Raw genomic sequence first — 26,495 nt, 5'->3', positions numbered from 1 at the left:
GAATCATCCATTTAACACTCAATTTTAGACTGTTGCTGTATTCTAGCCAGAGGGTCAGCAAACTTTTGCTGATTGAGGTCAGTCAATACTTTAGGCAGAACATAATGTCTCTGTTATGTGTACTCAACTCAGTCATTGTAACAAGAGCAGTTATAAACAATTAAATGGAAAGGTATTATTGTGTTCCAACAAACTTTTATATAAAAGATCAATCTGAAGTTATAGCATGCCCATCTCTACTCTAGATCAGCACTTTTCAAACTTCAATGTCTATAAGTACCTCCTATAGAGATCCTCAATTAGTAGGTCTAGGGTGGAGCCTAAGAATTTTAGTATGGGACATTTGGTCTAGTCAATATCCATGCTCTTAAACCAACCATATCTATGGATCTTCTCTTTAGGGAGTATAGCAGCTGAGACCCAGTAAAGAGCAGAAATGAGTTGTGTTAACAAAATCAATTTAATAAAAAATTATTAGCTAGGTGTCAATAAACTGAAAAGTAGTAAAGAACACACAGATATGGTGGGGGTAGGAACCACAGGAAGTTGCTACCATGTTTATTGTGGAGAATGAAGGGGCGAGTGTAGGTTTATTACAATTTAGAAACATAACAGAAGAATTCGGTGGAGCTCAAACATGGAGCTTTGAACAGAGAGTGCTCATTGGCTGGTGCTGGCACCTCAAAGCTCAGAGGAAGAGTCCAGGCATATGAACCTATGTCCTGGGAGGGGAACACTTGTTTTCTCATGCTGGTCTTTCTAATGGAAAATGACAAGGCTAAAAAAAACCCCGAAAATTTATCAACTGCTATAACTGAAATATACAGTCTCTAATGAGACAAAGAAACATTTATTACTAGAAACAGGATGCAGGAAAAAAAAAAAGAAAGGTCCAAATTCACAACAGTAGACAAAGAGGAGAGAGTAGAAGATTCTTCTTATAAAAAATAATGTTATCACAAATTTAAAATCCCACAGGTTTTTGAAGAACCATTAAGAATTTAATCAAGAGAGAATTAGTGAATTGGAAGATAAATCTGAGATATTACTTAGATTGAAGGTATATTAAGAAATGGAAAATACATAAGAGATTAGGGAATAAACATTTCATAATCCACTATACATTTAAGATGGTTTCCAGAAGGAAGTAATAGGGAGAATTGATCAAGCTATAAAGCAATAATGATTGATAACAGTGATATTAATGCTCAATTTGGATACCGTGTGTCTTGAGTTTGATACATAAGGTTAATAGCCACATATAGTATATAGTTTTGAAAAAAAACCCAAATTTTACAAAATAAATGAATATGACTAAGTAGTGAGAGAATAGAACAATTCAAATGAGGCTTAGGAATATAGAATCCTTTATCTATAATTTACATTTAAAGTGATTATTTTATGCCAGGATTTAGGCCATGAGTCATTTCTTAGTTTCCTGATTTCAAATAAGATGAATTAAAATGCTTACATTTTCCATAATGGTTTTATTGATAAAATTGTCAAAATAATTCTAACTGCTAACTACATAAAAAGAAATTATGCAAAGAGATAGATAGCATCCATGACACATTGGTTTCTAATAAAAAAATTTCCTCTCTGTAGTAGTTTTAAAATGACCAAAAGTAACTTTACAGAAAATATTTTAAAAGTTAACATGTAAAATTGACAACCTGTTATTTTTGCACCTGAATTGGCAAGATAAATGTAAACCATGCTATATTTTCTTAGAAATGGTTAGGTTTTTAAAATAAATGTAATCATATAGCATTATTAATGTGAAAAATCTCTGCAGCTTAATAGAAGAGAAAGTGAAAATATGTAATAAGTTCTTTTAGTTTTCCTTGCTTAAAACAAATAATTCTCAAATAGAAAGATAATTAAGTTTAGAAAACTATTAGCAACATAGAACTCTGTAAAGAGATGCTTTATTACATATTTGTCATAAATGTAGCATAAGTAAATATTCTGCCACTATTTGCCAGCATTTATATACTGTCTATCAACTCCTGTAGGTATACTTTATTTAATATTTAAAGTTAAAACAAGATTGCTTATTTTATTTTAGGATCTTGGAGATGAGTAGATTGTCATTTCTATCAAGTGTTTTAATTCACTATAGAAACAAACATTTTTACCTTTGTGCATTTATCAAAGAAGATTTAAATTTTATGATGATAATATCTAAGTACTGGGGCATCATTTTAAAACAAAAAAAGGAAACCCTTTCTTTAACTGAAAAATTGTTCCAATCATATTTAAAGTCTCAGTTGATTGATATAGAAGACGAGAGTCACATTTAAAGTAAAAGAACTAATAGTTACTTTTGATTCATTTTGTTTAAAACAGTTCTTTCCTCCTCATTTAACCATGTCATTCCCAATATATTTTTTAATATTATAGCAAGAATTTTTTTTGTCTTTTAAAAAATGGTTTAAAATAGTTCAGTGTCTTCGTTAGTTTATGATTTTAGTTTATCAAGTAAGAGAAAGTGCCTATTTTATTCAAATATGAGGTCAACTAATCCAAAAGAAATTTTACAGAGGTCCAATATTACATTACATTTATTTCAGCCCTTGCTGTTGGTCTGGGATGACACATCTGCCCTCATGGATTCAATTATTATTTTGCCTTCAAATAAGACTTCTTCAAAGATCCAGAACCTCATCTCAAGGAATCTGTCAGGCTTCTTGGTATCAGTTACTTATACTCACTTCCATTTATGGATATCAATTTCTTCTCCATAGCTTCCAATTCTTCCAGCACTTTCCTTGTAGCATCTCTGAGTCCAAGTCTGAGCTGGTTTCCGGTAAATAATGGTCATTCAGTAAAGGCAGGTATTACTTTATTCCAAAATTCCTCAGTTATCAGTAAGTTGTATTAGTTAATCTCATTAAGCTCTTTACTACTTAAGTCAAATAGTCTTACTATTACACTTACTCCATCTCACTGGGCACAGCCCATCTGTTGATGCTAAAAGTTCCCTATCAGAATGCCTTGAGTCACCTGTTCAGCTGGGTATTGGGACCACAAAGGTATATACACTTTATATGCCACGGTCCGCCAGGTTTCTTCATCTTTGTGGCTTCCACTCCCTTCCTTTATTCATACAAAATATCTGGTCTACTCCTCTCCCCTAATCTTTAGCATTTTGCTGACTGAGAGTGCTTAAGACTCCTTCGTTGTTTTTTGTTTGTTTGTTTGTTTGTTTGTTTGGGTTTTATCCTAGGAATTTGGGTTTACTTTAGTTTGTTTTCAAATTTAGTGAATTTATTTCATTTTGCTATATGGCTTCCAGAGGAGATGGTAAATTCCTTGGGGCTGCAGTTTGTCCTCCTGATGTCTTTCTAGAGCGCTGGTTAACACAGTTAACAGTTAACTGTATTCCCTAGATGCTTGGATTTATGCTTGCTTAACAGGTCAGCTGTGGAAAATCAACATCAGGTATTAAGATTGAGGGATAAGTATCATTTATCTTATGGCACAGAGTCAATGGAGCCTGTTTTATAGAACAAATCTCTTATAAAATAGTTTGTATTATTCTTTGGAGTATTAATTATTGAAAACATTTATTTTGTGAGGTACAGAAAAAGGAAAACAAAAAGATGCTTTTAAGTGAAAAACCCCAAAATCTTAGAACAGATATTTTATTTTGATCCAAATGCATAGAAGATTAACATGGCCCATCTGGTTATAGAAAAACAAACAAACAAACAGTTTCTTCATTAAGTTTGAAATTTTGAGATAGCCAGGATTTTCTTTATTCCTGACAGTCTGTGTAATACCACATGGTGATATCTCATTGCCTTGACTGAGATAGGATTTCCTCTTCATTGCTGAAAAGGACTTTTAAAACTTTTCATTCAATCATATCATTGTCATATATTTTTTGGATTTTTTTGAATATGATCTTTTTTAATTTTCAAAATGATTAATAAGTTTTGTTTCTACCACCAAAATCATCATCCCTGCCAAAGTATTTGCACCAATGTTTAGTTTAGGCTCATTCTCATTTCCTCAATAGGTGGATTTTGTTGTTGTTTTTGTTGTTAATTTCAGAGACCTTTAATTTGTGTAGTGGGTTGAATGCATGCATGCATGTACATGCCTGTCACTATATGCATGATTTTTCCTTCCTCCCTTACCACTTGCTAAAATACAATTTATTATTTTATGGTGAATTTGTCTTATTCACAAGGCAAAAGGCCATATTGATCCTTTTACTGCATATAAGCCATATTCTGTAGGTAAATTATATTTAAAACTTTTAGTATGATTATGTATGCAGTATTTGATTGATTAAATTCCATAGTTTTAATTCTGCAAATATTTCAACAAATTTGACACAGGCATCTTAAGATAGGTTGTGTATAATAATCTAGAGCTCATATATATATGTATTATTATGTATTAATATTATTATAATATAATTATATACTTATATATTTATATTATATGTTATACAATTATGCCATGTATTTTTTTACTATATTTAAGTTTTTATAGATGCTCTAAATTGGGACAATAGGACAAAGTGAGTTAAGGAAGCTGAATCTCCAAAAAAGTTTCTGTTTGGGGCTATAACAGAAAAGCCTAGCTGGGTGCCATGGCAAGTGCCTGTATTCCCAGCAGCTCAGGAGGCTGAGGCAGGAGGATCTCAATTTCAAAGCCACACTCAGCAAGAATGAGGCAGTAAGCAACTCAACTCAGTGAAACTTTGTCTCTAAATATGAAATAAAAAAAATAGGGCTGGAAATGTGGCTCAGTGATTGAGTGCCCCTGAGTTCAATCCCCTATACCCAAAGGGGGAAAAAAAAAGCAATAAAAAGCCTACTTTTATAAACCTATCACTTGTGATTTTTCCATCTGACCCTTTAGAGATCTTCTGTATTCTGAATTTATTCTTAATTAAATTTCAAATATCATGTCAGCAGCTCTAAAATATAACTGACTTCATTTAAAAGCATTGAGATGGCAGTATCTACTTAGTGTATGCCTCAATTCACCTCTCTTATAAACGCATGATAGAAACTGCTTACATGATTTCCCACAGAAAATTGCAAATGAATGACTTAATTGAGAAATGCATGTTCAAGTGAATGATGAACTAAGAAAATAGGAGAAAGCACATTAATGTGCATTTCCCCTTAACATTTTCAGCAGTTCTGAGCTGTCCACTAGATTGCCAGTTTAACACAGCAATATACCCAATAGACAAGACAACCTGAACTCCAGTTTTTTTTCCTAAAACTATGAAGATAACTTGGGAATTGAGGAAGATAATGAGGTCATGATTTATGATTTATTTAGAGAGACTCCATAGAATTGGATTTTTGTTCTTTAGTATAAAGCCACTTACACAGTTGCACATTTCAAGCTGTCCCATTTATGTAGAAAATTAGATGATTGGGACTTGGAGTAGTAAATAGATTACTCGTTGTCAATTCAACACATTCATTGAGCATCTACAATGAATGAGGAAAAGTCGTCAAAGCATGTCCTGCTGTCAAGTCTTCTACTAGGTACTGATGCTTCACCACTTATAAGACATTCATTATTGAAAAGGGGCTTTCTAAGTTAGGATGAATTGGAATTTGGGCATGCTAAATTTTAAATATATGATATTTTTAAGAAAAGTTGTAATTTGGAGTATGGGGTTAGAGTGAATAGTCCAAGATTGACTAGCTATATTAGCCAAGATAAACTAGTGAATATTACCCATATGTGAGTGAAATATACAGTAAAATTTATTTTTGACTCATAAAGCAGATCATAGATATTCCTACAAATATTCTCAAAACATCATATAGTACAAACATCTCTTTCATCTTCTCAGCGTTGAATCTTCTCGTTGTGACTAGGTAACAAGATGAGGAGGGGGGAATCACATGCACAGCATGCTTGAGGTTCACATTTGCTCTTCTTCTGTGTTCAGAAAAGACCACACCTAATCACAAAGAGGACTCAGAAATGTAGTCCAAGTGTGTGCCTAGACGTTTAGCAAAGACTGAGGTTATCTGTCATTTGAACTCTGTGGACTTTTCCAATTTTACCATCCACTGCTTCACAGCAGACTTCTAAGTGCATGCCATTCTGAGAAGAAAACATGGATGTTGGAGGGGTTTAATAACCTAATTCACAAATATTTTCAACTGCACTTACAGCTTACTTATTTTTTTAATTTTTTCTTTTAAGATATACATGACAATAGAGTATATGTTGACATATTTTACATACCTGGAGTAGAACTTATTCTAATTAGGATCCCATTCTTGTGGTTGTTCATGATGTGCAGATTCACTCATAGTGTATTCTTACTTGACCCTAGGAAAGTTGTAGCTTACTTACTTATAAATTTGCTTTTATTTTTAAACCCATTGATTTTATGTTTAGAAAACTTTGAGGCAATTGTGTATTCTTGAAAACAAAAATATCATTTGAACAGAACACCAAGGTGCCTTAAAGTCACAATGTGCCCAGCCTGGGTACTGGTCTAGATTCATCCTCATGTCACTGATGACCCATCCAGAATCTGCACACTTAACTCTGTACTTTGAAGGGGGAAGGGAGGAAGAACTGTTATACAACCTTTGCCCTTGAGTTCAAATTAAATCAATTACAAATTATTCTGTAAATTAGGGTCAACAAACTCCCACCAATTTATAGCTATCATCCTTCTGTGCTTCAACTGACTTTTGCAATTATTTCACAATTTTGCATGTGTAGACATTTTCTGACATAGATTTTGAAAATATCAAGTTTTTCTTAGACAATGGGTTACTCATATAAAGTCGCTCTAATGGCACAGGTAATTTAAAAAGAAACTAAAAATCACAATTTCTGAACTCAAGAAGCAAATTGGAGTACAAATAAGCGATCACAAAATAGTAAATACATAATAATAATTAATATGTGAGAAAGTTCAAATTTGATCAAGCACCCTGAATACCTATACATTCAACCATATTTTAATAGTACATGGATTTGCTTTTACTTTGTGGTAAAATAATATTTTAAAGGACCAAAGGAAATTTAATATAATTAGACCTTCCAATGCCTTATTCTCCTTTTCCAATGAATCATCTTTGGAGCCTTCCCCTAGATGTGCACAGTACAGCAGGGGATCAAAAAGGGAGGGGAAAAAAACACCTCAACTGAAAAAAAATTGTATAAAGATTTATATAATTAAAAAGTAAGAGGTGGCAATTTAGGAGAAGGATAAGAAAATGTACTAAAATGAGAATTAAAATATTATTTTTTTCAGGAGAGGGATTCCCTTTGGCCTGTTATGTAGGCAATTGGGTAATAAAACGACCTCTAGAGCCAGACAACCTGATTTCTTTTTTTTTTTTTATTGGTTGTTCAAAACATTACAAAACTCTTGACATATCATATTTCATACATTAGATTCAAGTGGGTCATGAACTCCCATTTTTACCCCAAATACAGATTGCAGAATCACATCGGTTACACATCCACATTTTTACATAATGCCATATTAGTAACTATATAATAAGACAACCTGATTTCTAATCCTGACATTTTGCTGTGTGACTTTGTAAGATGAATCTAACCTTTCTAAATGTTAGTTTTCTTATATCTGAAATCAAGTTATTAACAGTATTTTCCTCTTTTATTGAGAATAATATAGGAATATATATATGAATAATAAACAGTAATAGAAGTTGTTGTTAACAATAGAATAATAAATTATCCTTGATTAGAATAGTCCTTTAACTTATCCTTGATTTGAATAACCCTTAAAACTGATCTAAGCCTTTACTATCTCCTCAAGACTTCTGGTGTAGCATCAAAGGTATTGAAAGTGTTTATCCAAGAAGGATAGGAAGGTAGTAATTGCTATTGCAGAGCAGAAGTCCTGTGTGTGATAATAAGGGTTGCTCTATTTTTGAGGTAATATAGCCAAATAAAAGTAAAAATGAGAAGTGAATTGAGTGATTAGGTATATGGACAAATTGACCAAAAGGTTAATAATGCTTTTCTTATTCAGTGAGGATCCTATAGGACAAGCAAATATTGTTAGATGTGCAGCTTTTATATAAAAAAAGTCATTGAAAAGGAATGCATTCAATTTTTCTCCATTTAGAATGATGTTGGCCTTAGGCTTATCATAGATAGCTTTAAAATATTGAGGTATGTTCCTACTAACCCTAGTTTTTCTAGTGTTTTAAACATGAAGTGGTGCTGTATTTTGTCAAATGCTTTTTCTGCATCTATTGAGACGATCATGTGATTCTTGTCTTTAAGTCTATTGATGTGATGATGAATTACATTTATTGATTTCATATATTGAAACAACTTTGCATCCCTGGGATAAACCCCACTTGATTGTGGTACACTATCTTTTTAATATGTTTTTGTATGCAATTTGCAGAATTTTATTGAGAATTTTTGCATCTATTTTCATCAGGAATATTGTTCTAAAGTTTTCTTAATGTGTCTCTTTCGGGTTTTGATATCAGAATGATACTAGCTTCATAGCATGAGTTTAGAAAAGTTCCCTCCTTTTCTACTTCATGAAATAATTTGAGGAATATTGGTGTTAATTCTTCTTTGAAGGTCTTCTAGAACTCAGCTGAGAATCCGCCTGGTCCTAGAGTTTTCTCAATTGGTAGGCTTTTGATAACGTCTTCTATTTCATTGAAATTAATCTATTTAAATTTGTATATCCTCCTGATTCAGTTTGGGTAGACCATATGTACCAAGAAATTTGTCAGTATCTTTGAGATTTTCTGTCTTATTGGAGTATAAAGTTTCAAAATAGTTTCTAATTATTTTCTGCATTTCAATAGTGTCTATTGTGATATTTCCTTTTTCATCATGAATCATAGTAATCTGAGTTTTCTCTCGCTTTCTCATGGCTAGCATGGCTATGGGTTTATCAATTTTATTTATTGTTCCAAAGAACCAACTTCTTGTTTTGTCAGTTTTTAAATTGTCTTTTGTTTATTTCAATTTCATTAATTTCTGATCTGATTTTAATTATTTCCTGTCTTCTACTACTTTTGGTGTTGATTTGTTCTTCTTTTTCTAGGGCTTTGAGATACAATATTAGGTGATTTATTTTTTGACTTTTTATTCTTTATTTAATAAATGAGCTTAATGAAATGAACTTTCCTCTTAGCACTGCCTTCATAGTATCCCAGAAATTTTGATATGTTGTATCGTTGTTCTCTTTTACCTCTAAGAATTTTTTAATTCTCTTCCCTGATATCTTCTGCTATCCATTATTCATTAAATAGCATATTATTTAGTCTCCAGGTATTGGAGTAGCTTATTTTTTATTTTATCATTGGTTTCTATTTTCATTCCATTACGATATGTTAGAATGTAGCGTAATATCTCTATTTTTTTGTATTTGCTAAGAGTTGTTTTGTGTCATAAGATATGGTCTATTTTAGAGAAGGATCCATATGCTTCTGAGAAGAAAATGTATTTGTTCATTGATGGATAAAATATTCTCTCTCTCTCTCTCTCTATATATATATCTATATATAGATATATAGATATATAGATAGATAGATATAGATCTCTCTCTCTCTCTCTCTCTCTATATATATATATATATATATTCTCTCTCTCTCTCTCTCTCTCTCTATATATATATATATATATACATATATATATATATATATTCTCTCTCTCTCTCTCTCTCTCTCTCTCTCTCTCTCTCTATATATATATATATATATATATATATTCCAAATTATTGATTGTATTATTGAGTTCTATAGTTTCTTTCTTTAGATTTTGTTTGGAAGACCTATACACTAGTGAGAGAGCTGTGTTAAAATCACCCAGTATTATTATGTTGTGGTCTATTTGATTCTTAAAATTGAGAAAGTTTTCTTTGATGTATCTAGATGCTCCACTGTTTGAGGCATAAATATTTATGATTGTTATGTCTTGTTGATGTATAATTCCCTTAAGCAGTGTGAAATGTCCTCCTTTGTCTCTTCTAACTTAGGCTTGAAATTCACTTTATCTGATATGTGTATGGAAATCCCTGCTAGTTTACACAATCCATGTGAGTGATATATTTTTTTCCCAACCTTTCACATTCAGTCTGTGAGGTGAGTCTCTTGGAGACAGCATATTGTTGGGTCTTGTTTTTTAATCCAATCTGCCAGTCTATGTCTTTTGATTGATGAGTTTAGGCCATTAACATTCAGGGTTATTATTGAGATGTGATTTGTAATCCTATTCATTTTGGCTTATTTATGAAATCAACTTGACTTTATTTCTACTTTGATTGTCTTTAGTGTAGTACCTCCCTTTGCTGGTTTTCACTTTTTTTTTTTCCTATTCCTCCTCATGGGATATTTTACTGAAAATGTTGGCAGTGCAGGCTTTCTAGTTCTGAATTTTTTTAACTTTTGTTTATCATGAAAGGTTTTTATTTCATCTTCAAATATGAAGCTTAATTTTTCTGGATATAAAATTATTAGTTGGCATCCATTTTCTCTCAGAGATTGGTAGATGTAGTTCTAGGACCCCCTAGCTTTGAGGGTCTGGGTTGAGAGATCAGCTGTGATCTAGATTGGTCTCCCTCTAAATGTTACCTCTTGTTTTTCCCTGGCAGCATTTAAAATTCTCTACTTATTTTGTATGGTCAAATTTTTCATTATAATGTGCCTTGGTGTGAGTCTGTTGTAATTCTGTACATTTGGGGTTCTATAAGCCTCTCATATTTGATGTTCCATTTCATTCTTTAGTTTTGGGAAACTCTCTGATATTATTTCATTGAAAATGTTGTGCATTCCTTTGGTTTGTGTCTCTGTGCCTTCATCTATTCCAATAAATCATAAATTTGGTCTTTTCATATTATCCAATAGTTCTTGGAATCTCTGTTCACTGTCTCTTACCAGCTTCTCTGCATGTTCAATTTTATTTTCAAAATTATATATTTTGTCTTTGTGGCCTGAGATTCTTTCTTCCAAGTGGTCTAGTCTATCAGTGATACTTTCCATTGAGTTTAAGGATGTCCTCTATCACCACTTCTATTCAACATACTTCTGGAAACTCTAGCCAGAGCAATTAGACAGATGCAAAAATTAAAGGGATATAAATAGGACAAGAAAAACTCAAACTATCACTATTTGCCAATGAAGTGGTTCTATATTTAGAAGATCCAAAAAAATTACTGGAAAACTCTACAACTAATAAATGAACAGAAAAGTGGCAGTATATAAAATCAACACCCAGATATCAAGTGTATTCCTATACATCAGTGATAAATCCACTGAAAGATCAATTAGAAAAACTACCTCATTCACAATAGTCTCAAAAACAAAACAACAACAACAAAAAAAACGTATAAACCAATCTGACAAAAGAGGTGAAAGACCTCTACAATAAAATGTACAGAACACTAATGAAAGAAATTGAAGAAGACTTTAGAAGATGGAAAGCTCTCCCATGCTTTTGGATAGGCAGAATTAACATTGTCAAAATGGTCATATTACCAAAAGTGTTCTACAGATTTAATGCAATTCCTATTAAAAGCCTAATGACATTTTTTATAGAAATAGAAAAATCAATCATGAAATTTATTTGTAAAAATAAGAGACCCAGAATAGCCAAAAAAAATCAACAGCAAGAAGAATGAAAAAGGAGGCATCACAATAGCAGAACTTAAACTATAGTACAGAGCCATAGTAATAAAAATGGCCCGGTATTGGCAAGAAAACCAATGGTACAGAATAGAAGACACAGAGACAAACCCACATAAATATGGTTATCTAATACTAGACAAAGGGGCCAAAAACATTCATTGGAGAAAAATAACCTCTTCAACAAATGGTACTGGAAAAACTGGAGACCCATATGTACCAAAATGAAATTATACCCCTGTCTCTCACCCTGCACAAAACAACTCAAAATGGATCAAAGTCTAGGCACTAGAACAGAAACCCTGCATCTAATAGAAGAAAAAGCAGGTCCTGATCTTCACCATGTCAACTTAGGAACTGACTTCCTTAACAAGAGTCCTAAAGTACGAGAAGTAAAATCTTGAGCAACTAATTAAAAACAAAGAATCAATAAATAGGGTGGATTCAAACTAAAAAGCTTCTTCTCAGCAAAGAAACAATTAATATCAGGAAGAGAGAGCCTACAAAATGGGTGAAAATCTTTACCACATGCACCCCAGAGCATAAAACTCAACACCAAAAAACCCAATCAATAAATGGGCTAAGGAACTGGACACTTCACAGAAGAAATGCAATTGATCAGCAAATATATGAAAAAAATATTCAACATCTCTGGCAAATAGAAAATGGAAATCAAAACTACTGTAAGATTTCATCTCACTCCAATCAGAATGACATTCATCAAGAATACAAGCAACAATAAATATTGGCGAGGATGTGGGGAAAAAGATACACTCATATATTGCTGGTAGAAATGCAAATTGGTAAAACCATTATGTAAGGAGTAAGAAGATTCTTCAGAAAATTTGGAATGGAACCACTATTGACCCAGCTATCCCACTTCTTGGTTCATACCGAAAGAACTTAACATCAGCATACTACAGTGACACAGCCACATTAATGTTTATGATAGCTCAATTCACAATAGCCAAACTATGGAACCAACCTAGATGCCCTTAAACAGATGAATGGAAAAAGAAAATGTGTTATATATACACAGTGGAATATTACTCAGCCTTAAAGAAGAATGAAATTATAGCATTTTGCAGGTAAATGGATGGAGCTAGAGAATATCATGATAAGTGAAATAAGCCAATTCCAAAACACCAAAGACTGGATGTTTCTCTGATATGCATATGCTAATTCACAGTGGGGTTGGAGGTGGCTAGGAAAAAAATGGAGGTACTTTGGAATAGGCATAGGGGAATGAGGGGAGGGGAGGGGTATGTGGGTAGGAAGGATAAAAGAAAGAATCATACATTGTTACCCTATGTACATATATGATTACATGATTGGTATGATTCTACATCATGCACAACCAGAAGAATGAGAAGTTATACTGTATTTATGTATGATGTGTCAAAATGCATTACACTGTTATGAATAACTAATTAGAACAAAATTAAAAAGACATTGAAATTATATTAAATCGTATGATTAAACAGAAATACATCCTGATGTATATTCTCCATCTCTCATTCTCTCATGTACCCGCAAACATCCATGTTTAAACTATTGCTTGTCTTTCATATTTAAACTATATACATTTTAAATATTCAAACACTCATCTTAATTTTGTAAGTTTGCTACTAACTCCGCTTTTCTTTAAAAAAAAAGTTGAAAAAATTTTAAAAGACAGCCATACCAATTCCTATTTTAAAAATAAGAAAGCAACCTCAGATGTGTTGAGGACCTTATAATGGCTACTCTCTACCTTCATATAGGAAAGAATTTAAGTGCCTAATATTTGCCTATATATTCTGTACCCAGAGGCATACAGAAATTTCAATTAAATAACATTTTATTGAACACTGATTGTAAGATAAATTTTACAGTTTAGTTTCTCATTTTATAATTTAAACAGACCTCACATCATTTAAGTTAATGGATTTTACTTCCTTTTTAACTGATTAACTTGGAAATATTTGACATTTCAGACTGGATACAGCACCTTGTAAAATTGGTCCAAATATATATATCACATTAAAAACTTCTTTCAATTGCATAAAGAAAACACGCTTTGCTCACCAGAAAATAATCAGGTGGCTTCTTTACCCACCTCGGGATCTGGGCAAACTACCCTAAATAGGTCTTCCCTGAGACAGTTCATGAAACACAGCCTCCAGACACTGATAAGCCCTCTGTGCTGAACCTTTTTTGAGGACACTGGGGTGTCCTATTCCTCTACACAATCTATAGAAACTCACAGACACCCTATACCTGCAGCTGGGTGCAGAACTACTGGCAAACCCACTGTAAAAAAGCTGCAGCCTAGAAGCAGAAGAATCCTAAGACCCTTGATTAGAGCCAAAGCCACAAGAACACTACTCTGAGGTTACAGAACACAAAACAGCATGGTACTGGGATAAAAACAGACACATAGACCACAGGAACAGAATAGAGAACCCAGAAATGAATCCACATATTTATAGTCAGTTAGTTTCCAGCAAAGAACAAATGTTGGAGAAAATCTCTTCAGTAAGTAGTCCTAGAAAAATTGGGTATCCATATGCAGAAGAAACAAAGGAGACCCCTATCTCTAACCATAGACAAAATTTAACTCAAAAGTGAATTAAAAAGTTAAAAGTAAAACCTAAGAGTATGAAACTACTGGAAGAAATCATAGGGCAAATATTTTTGATCACCGGTCTGGACAATTTTTTATACCACCCCCAAAACACAAGAAACAAAATTAAAATTGGCAAATTTGATAAGGTTACATTAAACTGTTTCCTACAGCAAAGGAAACAATTAACAAAGCAAAGAGACAATGTACAGAATGCAAGAAAATATTTGCAAACTATTCATCCAACAAGGGATTAATTTGCAGAATACATAGGGAACTCAAACAATTCAACAGCAAAAACCCCAAATAATCTCATTTAAAAATGGGTAAATGACCTGGATAGACATTTCTCAAAAGAGGATATACAAAAAAAAAAAAAACCAACAAATATATAAAAACATGCTTAACATCAATAATCAGCAGGGAAATGCAAATCATAATCACAGTGAGCTCAGTTAGAATCAACTCCTGTTAGAATGGTTACTATTAAAATATAATACATAACATGCTGGTGAGGATGTGGAATAAAAGAGGCAATCATCATAGTAGGCAGAAATGTAAAGTAGCACAGCCATTATGGAAAAAATATGGAGGTTTCTGGGGAAAAACAAAACAAAACAAAAACTAAAAGCAGCATTACCATATAATGCAGATATGCCAATAATAACTGTATGTCCAAAAGAATTGAAATCAGTACGTCCAAGAGAAATTTTTACTCATACATTATTACAGCACTATTCCCAGTAGCCCAAATGTGAAGCCAACTGAGGAATTCATCAACAAATTAAAGGATAAAGAAAATGGAATATGATTCATCATAAAGAAACACAGTTCTGATATCTGCAGCTACATGGGTGTAAACATAGCATATTATGTTGAGTGAAATAAGCCAAGCACAGAAAGATAAATACTTCATGTTCTCACTTGTATGTAGAAGCAAAAGCATGGACATCAAAGTAGAAAGTACTTTAGTGATTACTGCATTCTGGGAACCTTGTGAGGTTGGGTGGGAAGAGAGAGGAAGGCTAACTTGATGGGAATGCAGTTGGATAGGAAGACTAATATTTGTTGTCCTAAAGCACAATAGGATAACTATGGTTGACAATAAGTAAGTGACTATTTCAAAAGAGCTACAGAGAGGATTTTGAGAAATGATGAATGTATTATAGGATATGTATGCCATTACCCTTACCTGATAATTAAATGTTGTGTGTATGTATTGAAATGTCATACTATGCCCTATAAATAGCCTATAAATGCATGCAATTACTATGTGTCAATAAAAATAAAATGTATTAAAAGAGAAAAGGATGCAATTATTTTTGTTCCTATGTTCTTACATATCAGCCACTTATTGGCTATATATGGTACTCAATTTCTTAAAACATTTTGGGCATTAGTTTCCTCATATGCAAAAATAATTCAATGGGATCTATATATTCTCAGTGATTCCCTCCAACCTCACAAGTTTATAACAATATTTATTTTCTCTAAGACCTTGAAAGCGATCTAAAGTGCAGAAAATTATTAAAATATTTTTATTCCCCAAAGATCCATCATTATTACCTAATATTTTAATGGTAATATGCCTGTTAATTATTTAAAATATTGAGTTTGCATATTATTTTATAATTATAGATAAATATTATGATCATAAGGAATATTTGAACATAATTATTATGTATAGTTCTGTATACATACATTATATAAGGTAAAAGATTATAAAATGAGTAAAAACCTTTTCATAGTTTTAGTCATTTCTACTAATTAATATACTTATTAAAATTACCAATCATGAAATGAGAAATAGTACAGTTTCTAGTATACAAATCAACAAAGACCCCCCTCAAGCAATCAAAAGTAAATAAACTTTCCATGAAAAATGAAGTTTATTTTATTCTTACTTTTCCCATTAGCCATAAAATTGACTTTGTTTTCTTTCGGGGTTGACTAACTCCAACCTTTGCCATTTTCATAGTCATGAGATTTTACTATGAATGGTTAGCAGCAGTCTTCATTTGATCCATTTATATTCTCATTCACAGAGAGCTTGTAGACTTAAATCCCAGGGAGTTGAAATGGGAAGCGATATTTCATATATATCATTTGTGAATTCTACTATTTTCATTACTGACACATATTAGGAATAATTCTTACAACAGTTTATGAGATCTGCATTTATATTTTTTCTTTATAGCTTTGTAAAAGGAAGAAATTGACTCAGAGAAAAAATAATAATTTTACTTTTTAATTCTATTTTGAATCTGTGGACCACACTTTACACTCTAAATAAATGCAGGGGAATTTTATTTAAGAACCCTATGAACAATTCTGTATGTAAATTTAATATCACAAAGGTACATAATATTGAACTATTTCAAAGGCTTCTTCTGCCTCTCCTCAAATGTCAGAAAAATTGACTGAAATTTCCTTTACAGGTGTTTTCCCCGAGCCTTACAATGATCTATATTTAGGGAAGAAATCAGAAGAATAAAATTCAGTGGGCCTGAAGTAAGAGGATTTATAGAATAAATGGCACATGCATCCCTCTTAGTAAAGATTCATCAAATAGAATTAAATCACATGTACATACAAAAGTATAATCATATAGATGTCAGGTAGGTAAGAGAGCGCTAGATCAACTGTGTCCTCAGAAACTTGAACCCTTTCTCCAAATTTCCCTCCTAGTTTAATGAGAATCTACTCATTTGGATTGATGATAACTTTGTGCTGCTGCAAAAGCAAAGAGGCAGGTGCAAGTTATGAAAGGATCTGGTCTTTGAAATCACTATGCCTTAGAAACTAGGAAGCCCAGTGATTGTGCAGTGGATTGGATTGTTTCTCTTTAGGCTACCAAATAGCCAGCCAGCTGCATTTTGTACAGAGAAGTGATTACTGAAAGCCTTGGCAACTGGGAAAAAGCCAACCTGCAGTGATTTGGGGGTGTTGCCATGAGCACAGGAGCTGCTGCAGAATCCTGATACAGATGATTACATATTTTTTGCAATATTATGTTGATGAGATAGATTCTAAGAGCATTTGAGAATATCTGCTTTAACTGCATAAACCATTCTGAAGCCTCCCAAAGGAACTGAATTATGACTGGTTGAGAAAGTTATGACTTTTCCAATTCAGTTCTCTTTATATTTGATTTGTAAAATGAAGCCAAATGATATATTGTTCACATTACTATGAATTACATAGACCCACAAGAATATTCACATCACTTTCCGAATGCTTTATCATTCTTGATATTTTGGGTGTTATATGTTATTTTATTATTCCACTTTGCCTGCCTAGAAGTTGCATTTCATTTTATTGAAGTTCATTAGTCTAATGCTTTTCTTTTTTTTTCTTTTTTTTTTTACCAGCCATCTCAGAGTCAAATTTTGTGCCTAATTGTATTAATTAACATAGGCTGATTTCCTACATTATAAATTATGTTATCTTTCTTTCTAATTACCTGCATTATTTTATAATTAATCTAAGTTGCCTCTGTTTTTTTTCATAAAAAAGCAATTTTACAAATTATTTCTTCTTCTAATAAAGTTATTGAATGAAATTCTCAGAACTGTAAGCTATTCTCTATCATATATATTTTTAAATAGTCTCTTGTCTGTGAATGAAGAGAGATATGAATTGTCAGTATCATTAACATTGAATTGAAACAAAAACATAACAGACCAAATAAACTTAAAATTTAATGTTGTTTAGTGAGAACTAGCTTGATATATTTTTGATATATTAAGAAGGCTAGTGTTAGTGTTTTCAGACTTTTTGAACAGGTAGAGAAAGGATATATAAGAAGTTTTGAAAGTCAACTTTGGGTAAAAACATGTACACATATGACAAGACACGGTGACTTGAATTTTGTTTTTAGTTAGTGATTGCTAACTGGTTATGCCCTTGAAGACTTTAGAATGTTCCTCTTTTACTATAAAAAGACATTTAAAACACTTGGATTTTTGTTATTGATGTTATTGTTTGAAGAAAAGCCATAACTTTTTAAAAAATGCATATATCATTCAATTGTCAATCTCTTACTAGAATTTGGCAAATACTTAAGTGTTTACACATTTCTAAAATTTCAAACAAACTGTTGAATAACCCACAGCTTGCTGCAATTAGGTTAGAGATAGAATGATGTCTCACAGGTAGGGGAGCAAAATAGCTGGTGTGTCATCTTCGCAGACCTTCAGGTGAGATACAATGAAGGTAATCACAATTCCAGAATTATATTATCTTTTGTGGAATATCATTGTTCAGACTTGAAATTGTCAAGAGTGCATGCTAAGAGTTGGGCAGTCTGTAGTGTGGCTTTCTTCTCATGAGCTGAAAAAGAGCATGTCATCCCTTCCAGTCAAATTTGAAAATTTCATAAAGTATATTCCTTTATAGGATCAGATTCTGTTATTTTAGAATTAGATTGTGTTCATCTCATAGGAAGCAACTACTCTATTTTCACCATAAATATATTGAGACCTATTTTTTCGACAGCTATTTCTGAGACTCAATTTTTAAAACAATTTGTCATTTTGTTTACTTAGACAAGTTACATTTCTTTACTATGATGGCACTGTCTTAAATTACCTTTTTTTCTTACTTTTTTGGTACAGGTTGAATCCAGGGGCAATTTACCACTGAACTACATCCCCGAATCTTTTTAATGTTTTTAAAATTTTGAGACAGGGTCCTGTTTAAGTTATTTAGGGTCTTGCAAAGTATTTGAGGCTGGACTTGAACTTGTGATTCTTCTGCTTCCATCTCCCAAACATTGTCCTTTTCTAGTGAGCTTCCTTAAATTTTTCATATTGTACTATATAAATATATGTATATATATACATATGCATTTTTAATAAGCACATTTTATTTAAATAAATCATCCAGTAAAGTAGAATTTACTGCCTTTACTATGTAAATAGTTATGTCAAATTTATATGTGCAGCTCTCCAACATTCCCTTATTGGAAACATCCATATTTCCACATCACAGTTACCAAAAAGACTTAAATATCTCAAAATTCTGTATCTCCTTTCGCTTGCTTCTCTCTTGATTCCACCCAGGCTTTATTAATAGTTTGCTTCATATCATCATCTCCATCTTCACAAATTTTCCTTAGAACATTCATTAATCCCTCACTAGGATCCGTTTCGGTGTCATGTGAAGGCTTTTCTTTCTCTTTGCATTCTTTTTCAACCTGAGTCAAGTACTCCCACAGTGTGTTTTCTGCTTTCTTTCTACATAAGATGAGAACTGTAATGGTCTTAACGTTTTTTTGAAGTGCCTTCTACAGAGATGGGTTTCAAGAGATTCTTCACAATTGTGGAGTAACTCTTCCCATTTAGATTCTTTACCAAAAGATCAAATGACCTCTCTGTGAAATGAACCTGCACATTCTCGGCAGGAACTTGATGAACTCCCCATAAAGTGATATAGATATTCACAAACTTATCTGATTGATCCCATCCATAATTACTGATTTTCAAGGTAGATCCTGTTGTAATGGGAGCAACCACAGCAGCTGGCTTTTCATTGTCAAGAAGTTCTGGTTTCTTCTGTGATTTCTGTTGCATCTTGTTCTTTATTTCTGTTTCAATCTTGTTTTTTTCTGCTGTAAGGGCATCACATACTCTTTTCCTAGTGGTCTTTTCCAGAAACACCTTTACCTCTTCTAGATCATTCTGTAGTTCCAAGTTTACAGTGTGCTTTCTCTGCCTGGAATGCTCTTCCTCCAATTCTTCACTCTGTTGAGTTCTTTTGAAAGTGACAATTGAGGGGCTTTTCACATATCTTTGGTGTTCACTTATTAACATTATTTAAGAATTCTTTTTTTTTAATTGTACTTTCTACCCAAATTATAAACTCTGGTAATGCAGTGTTAATTGTAGTGTATGTACTCTGAAGATACTTAGTACGAATTTCTGCACTCACAATTTCAAAAGGCTTTATATTAATTTGTTAAGTCACAATAAGAGTAATCTCAGAAAATGATTTTATTTCTTTACCCTTGATTGTTCCCATATCTAAAATTACCTAGCTTTTCAACAGCTACATGTCACAGGAAAATAAGTCATCAGAAAGGTCACATTTTATCTTTAGGCTCCATTTTGCAAAAATGAGTTTGAAAAATACAGTACACTGGGGAACAGATATAGGTATTTTGTTAAATTACACAGATATTTACTACACAATTAAATCAGTCTCACAGATAATACCAGGAACTCTGCAAAGTCTTGTTTATTTTATTTAATGAACATTTATGCAGATATATCTCAAAGATAATGCAGGCTCAGTACTAGATCAATGCAATAAAGATGGTATCACAATAGTGAGTCATATGGAGTATATTGGTTTTCCAGTGCATATAAATTTATCTTTAGCTATATTAAGTCTAAGTTTTCATTATATTTATGTGTACAAAAGTTCATAAAACAAGAACATAGTAATTAAAAATACTTTGTTGACAGAAAAATGCAATCATGTGAACAATTGGAAATGGCACCAATAGATTTGATCAAAGCAGAGTGACCACAAACCTTCAATTTAGGTAAAACAGAATCAATATCTACAAAGTAAAATCAATCAACACCTAATAAAACAAGATATGCTGCTTTAACAGTTACTTTGTAACATTTGTTCTGATGACTTTATAAATATCAACTCATTTAAACTATTAGAACCCTTGGACAAATTATCATTATTTTCTCCACCTTTCAGGTAAGAATACTGAATCCAAGAGAGGTTAAAAAAAATTCTCAAGACCACACAATTAATAAGTAGCAGGTACAGGATTCAAGTTGAGAAAATCTGCCTACAGAATTTAGGCTCTCAATTGCTGTACTCAGTCTAACTCTTTAATCCTCTGTCAAAAGCCTGCGTTCACATTTTATATTTATTCATTAGCTTGAATATTTAATGAGTAAGAGCAAGAAATTGAATCAAGAGCTAAGAACTTAAAATATTAAAGTATGAACTGATTTTAATTGACCTGGCAGAGATTTGATGGGTTTGTTTCCTATCAAATATCAACAACACCCCATATTTAAAAAAGAGTAAAAGGGACTAACAATAAAAAGTAACATAAACACGCCTTCTCAAAAATATAAAAGAAAACTGGTCACCTTTTATTAAATTTCTGAAATGATAAACGTGCAGCAATTGCTCTGGATTTTCTATCAATTAGGTACCATTTATTACAAACCTATTCATAACATTAATTTGATTAATCTTTGCCCCTTATGTAAATTAAATTAGCTTTAGGGAACCAAAGAAAAATGATCTAGAGAGTGTGACTTTGAAACCTTACAGCTGAGACCAGGTCTGGGTGAAACACCAGAGAGAGCAGAGAAGCATTTGCCATGTATCTGGGTTGGAAAGTGCTAAAGTGTCAGCGAAAACACATCCTCCTCCTCAGATTTTTCCATCAATTTGAAGCCTGCGCTCTATTAGCTGCTGGGAAACAGAGATAAATTATACAGAACGTGTTTCTTTCAAGAATCTCTCAATCTGTTGAGGAAGGCAGGCAAAATATAAAAATAACATTTACAGTACAATGTGATGTACGTTCTGAGTGCCCAATCCCTCACTTGTCAGATGGCATACTTACAAATGCAGAGAAAAGAGTTGCTGGATCCATATTTTATTTTAAGGAAGTTGATTACTTTAGGGATCTAATGTGTAATTGGTTTGAACCCAATAGATGTAAGTAAGAGCATAAGCAAGGATAATCTTAAATTTAAAATTTTAGACTCATTGTCAACTTAAAATGTCATTTGTCTAAACAATGACAAAAAGCCTGCCAGTATGTTTTTCAACAAAAGAAGATGGTAGAATTGAAACCCTAAAGCTAATCAGATGTCAGTTAACATCGAAGAAAAAGTAAATAAAAATGAAAAAGATGACAAAATGAAGCTGGGTGAAGCTAAGATGTTTGAACAAAAGCTGAGGGACATGAAGATCATAGCAATGAAGTACGACTTCCTCTTTGACATTTGTATCTGATAGCTAAGGACAAACTATGACTGAGAGAACTAATGATATGAACACACACACACACACACACAAAAAAAAAAAAAAAAAAAACACCCTCGAAATCAGCACAGGTAAACAAAGCAAAGCTGTGTGAAATACAATATTAATTTGCTGACAGGATTAGCATAAATGGGAAAATTTTATTTTATGATTTCTAGTGACACACTTTCTAGATGTATTCCTCAGAAAAATTAGAAAGAGGTAGATTTTTCTACAATGCCTGGTAAACCATTATATTTTCTGTTCAAATGTTAAGTTATAAAACGAATATTGTAATAATAAATGATTCCCTCATGCCTTGTAACAGAGCATGATTATTTTAATGAAACATTGATATTAATAGAAAGTTTTCTATATGACTTAGGAAAAAATTAAGCATGTAACATCACTGAGTAAACTTTATGTTGTTAGAATTTGAAGTTCTATGTAATCCTTAAATATTGAGATTTTCTCATCTTGCAAAGGTCTACATGTATGTCATAGTATATGAAAAAGGATTTAATAAACATAAAATTCACTGCATCCTCTGCCATATTGCTCCTGATTGCAATCAGCATGTTACAACCACAGTGTAATTATAAAACCTCAAATATTTCATCAGCTTTTCCAGCTAGCTCAGTGCTGCATCTGTGGTCACTGGCCCATTGAACATAAATTTTAACTCCTTTTATGTTCAATTGGAATCTGAATTACACGGTTGCTGGTAAACTATACCAGAATTAAAATTCCTTTGAAGATAACTTGTCTGGTAAACTATTTTCAGAGACATGATTTCCCATACATCTCTTGCAACACTCTTACAAATTAGTGAGATGTTTGAAAAACTCATTTTGCCTGCATTTCCTGAATTCTAAGGTATTAGAGAGCATAATAATGTTTGTGACGTTACATTGAATTCATCTTCTTTACTACTCTTGATAATACTTATTCTAATGATAAGAAATAATTTACCAAGGGTAGTGGATTTTGATATATATTAGTTTTCTTTTTCCTCTTGTTGTCATGTTTTCATAACTTTTCAGAGACAACTGCTTTCATGAATTTATGATATTTCATGATATTTATATTTTTAACATATAAAATGTATCTGTTGATTCATTTCACAAATATTTGCTGCCTGTCTTCCGCTTGTCGGGCATTGAAGAATCAATAAGAGAATAAGATCAAGCAGGGTCCTTTCTGAAGTCACACTCATCAACTTAGATGGTTGATTTGTGAGTGTCATTAATTCTTGCCCAGCACATTTAATTTCCTTCCTTTTGTTTTTACTTTTTCTGAACAATTTTAAATTAAGTATATATCTTATATCTGCATATGGGTTTATATTTATATGATACCTATTTTTTTACATTTTTATTGTTGCATAATAATCATGCATAATGATGGGATTCATTGTCACATATTTGCACATGAACATATCATCAGTCATCATCGGTGGGTCAGTTTAATTTTCCTCTCCCTCTCCTCCTTCATTCCTTGATCTCCTTGCTCTGTTCTACTGGTCTTCCTTCTGTTTCTGTAATATCCCTTTTTACTCTTTAGTTTTCACATGAGAGAGAAAACATAAGACCCCTGACATTCTGTGTCTGGCTTATTTCATTCGACATCTTTTAATTAGTGTATTTGAAATGGAATTCTATTTTAATTTTTGATACTTGAATGTTTTGCTTTGAAAATTACATTTTAAGCTTTCCATTTGCTTGCTTTATCTTTTGACTTCATCCACTTCCCTGGTACACCTGCTCTCATTGTTTCTTTGTTCTTCCTCTGAACCTTTTGTAAGTTTGGATTTTCTTTTCACCCTTTTTGTACTATGCTAACAGAAGTTGAATTTCTTTTTCTATTTTTGTAATGAGTGCTACTGTACTTACACAATATGTGTCTAGAAACTGTAACATAATTGATATTTTTGAACTGTCCCCCAAAACTCAAGATCTTAAGTGCACTGACTATTGTTATTGGATTCCCTCACCAATATTTATACTTCTGTTATTTCTGATCACCATGAATAACCTTATTTTTTCCATCAATTCTTACGTAGACTTAATGCATTTTTCTCAGAGTGGTTCATATCGCCAAGCAGAGTGTAATTTTTATTATTCTGTCTTCATTGTAGGTTGATGTTCTTGAGTCTCCCATATGCCCCAAAGTGGAGATTTATCTCTAAGTAGAATAAATTTACAATTTGCTCTGAGATTTTTTTTTTTTTGTGGTTATTTGTTTGCTACTTAATTTTCTTATGTTCCATATGCTATGGCAGGAACCACAGCAACTCTGACTGACCTTAAACTTTGCACCATTATTTTAATTCTCTCAACTGTAGGGAAGTACACCAGTAAATAAAGGGCTTCTTTTCTAATTATTAGGAGCTTCATTTCTCCCACAGTCAGTAATAAAAAATGTGTTGATTTTGGATACGATTTTCATCCTAAGGTTTCTGAAGTGATTGCTGAAAGTATTTTCTAAAGGCAACATTTAATTATTTAGAAAAAATAAAGAAATTAAATAATGCATCTGATTTTAGTTGTTTCTATGTTGGAATTCTTTCAAATTTAAAACCTAGGTTTGAGTTTAGTCTCTACCAATGCCTAACTCTGAAAACTTAGTTGAATTCCTCAATAATTGTGAGCACCAGAATTCGTGTCCATAAACTGAAAGGGGCTGGATTGGTTTTATTAATTTTAATCTTCAAACTTCAACATTCTAATAAATGAATTTTTTTCTAAAAATTTCAGGAAAATTGAGATATTTCCCCAGTCTGGCATAATAACATAAAAAAAGTCACAAAATTATAGAGTTTCACGTGTGCAAGTTCATCTTGTTTGAGGCTCTCATTTAAAGGATGAATATAGTAAAGTTCTGTGAATTTAATGATGTATTCAGTTGACATTAGTGAAATGTCAGAACTAGAATTTTATTGCTTTCAACTTTAAAATAGTGGGGGCTTTGTTCCTTTATATGGTTGTTTTCCATCTTCAAATCACTTCATCTTATTATCTACAAAATTATAATGCCAGAGTTTCACTGGGCACTATTTATCCCTCTGAAGACAACTCATAACTCGTTTTATAAATGCATATGTACTTATATATACCTACTATGAAAATTATATACAGAAAACTTTTTACTTACTGTAAAAACCAAATGTGCAATTTCTTACTTGTGTTAAATAGAACTCTAATATTGTGAGGCACTTCTTTAATAGATTTAGGGCTTATGAGAGTGCTTACTTTTTAATGAATGTGACATGATTGACCCTGAATCTAGATTCTCAAATTTTCTTAAATCTCCAACTCAACTATTCCATAAAAGCTTATATTTTTTCCACCATTTATCTAGAATCAGAGAAAGGATAAAAATGCTTATTATTACTGCCTTTCTAGTAAAAATATTTTACTTCTTAGGTCTTAAGAATAAATAATATACCAATGATTAAAGTGATTGATTCCATAGATGAGGTAAAGTTTGATCTCTGCTCTTTTAGGGTTCCAGTTGGGCCTAAAAATTATATGATCCTGAGGTAGGTTAACAGGAGAAAAGCATACAAATGTAAGTTTTATGTAACACAGGAAACTTCATAAGGAAATGAAGACCTAAGAAGTGGCAAAATTTGAATGCTTTTACCTCAGGTTGAACAATTGTGGAAAAGTCACTGAATTATTTGTAGGGGGTCAGGGGCTGCTATACCAGAATGCGAATTATTTCCTAATAGGATCTATTTGTGCATAATTCTATTCAATATGATTCCATGATTAAGAATGTTTCTTTACACTGGGCAGGGTAATCCCAGAGACTTGGGAGACTGAGGTAAGAAGATCACAAGTTTGAGGCCAGCCTCAGAAATTTCTCTCTCAAAATTATATAAAAGAACTGATAATGGATCTGACTGGTAAAGCATCCCTGGGTTCAATCCCCAGTACCTGAGGTTGAGAGAGTGGAGGCAGAACCTTATTCTTAAACAAAAAAGGAAAGATGGTGGAATGAATGTGACATAGCTTTCCTGTGTTCATTTATGGATATAACACAGTGAATCTTACCATCTTGTACATCCTAAGACTAGGATCCTAATTAGAATAAGACATATTCTGTGCTTGTATAATTATTTCAAAATGGATTCTACGACCATGTATAACTATAAACAACAACGTACATATTTTTTTTTTTCTCTAGGATTGGGAGGACATCTTTCAAATGATAGATTTTTATTTTCCACTTTCAGAAACAAC

General features: G+C 32.3%; 1 protein-coding gene and 1 pseudogene across 1 annotated transcript in view; one reads left to right on the top strand and one right to left on the bottom strand.

The window, feature by feature from the left end:
- The window catches only part of Galntl6 (polypeptide N-acetylgalactosaminyltransferase like 6), a 1,116,183-nt gene that overhangs the window by 283,294 nt on the left and 806,394 nt on the right, over window positions 1–26,495 (top strand). The window lies entirely within an intron of this gene.
- LOC114085739 (calcyclin-binding protein pseudogene) lies at window positions 19,171–19,921 on the bottom strand (annotated as a pseudogene).

This window comes from Marmota flaviventris, chromosome 3, assembly GCF_047511675.1.
Source record: "Marmota flaviventris isolate mMarFla1 chromosome 3, mMarFla1.hap1, whole genome shotgun sequence".
Taxonomy (NCBI): Eukaryota; Metazoa; Chordata; class Mammalia; order Rodentia; family Sciuridae; genus Marmota; species Marmota flaviventris.
The sequence above is the reverse complement of the archived record's forward strand: the minus strand, read 5'-3'. Positions and strand labels throughout refer to the sequence as shown.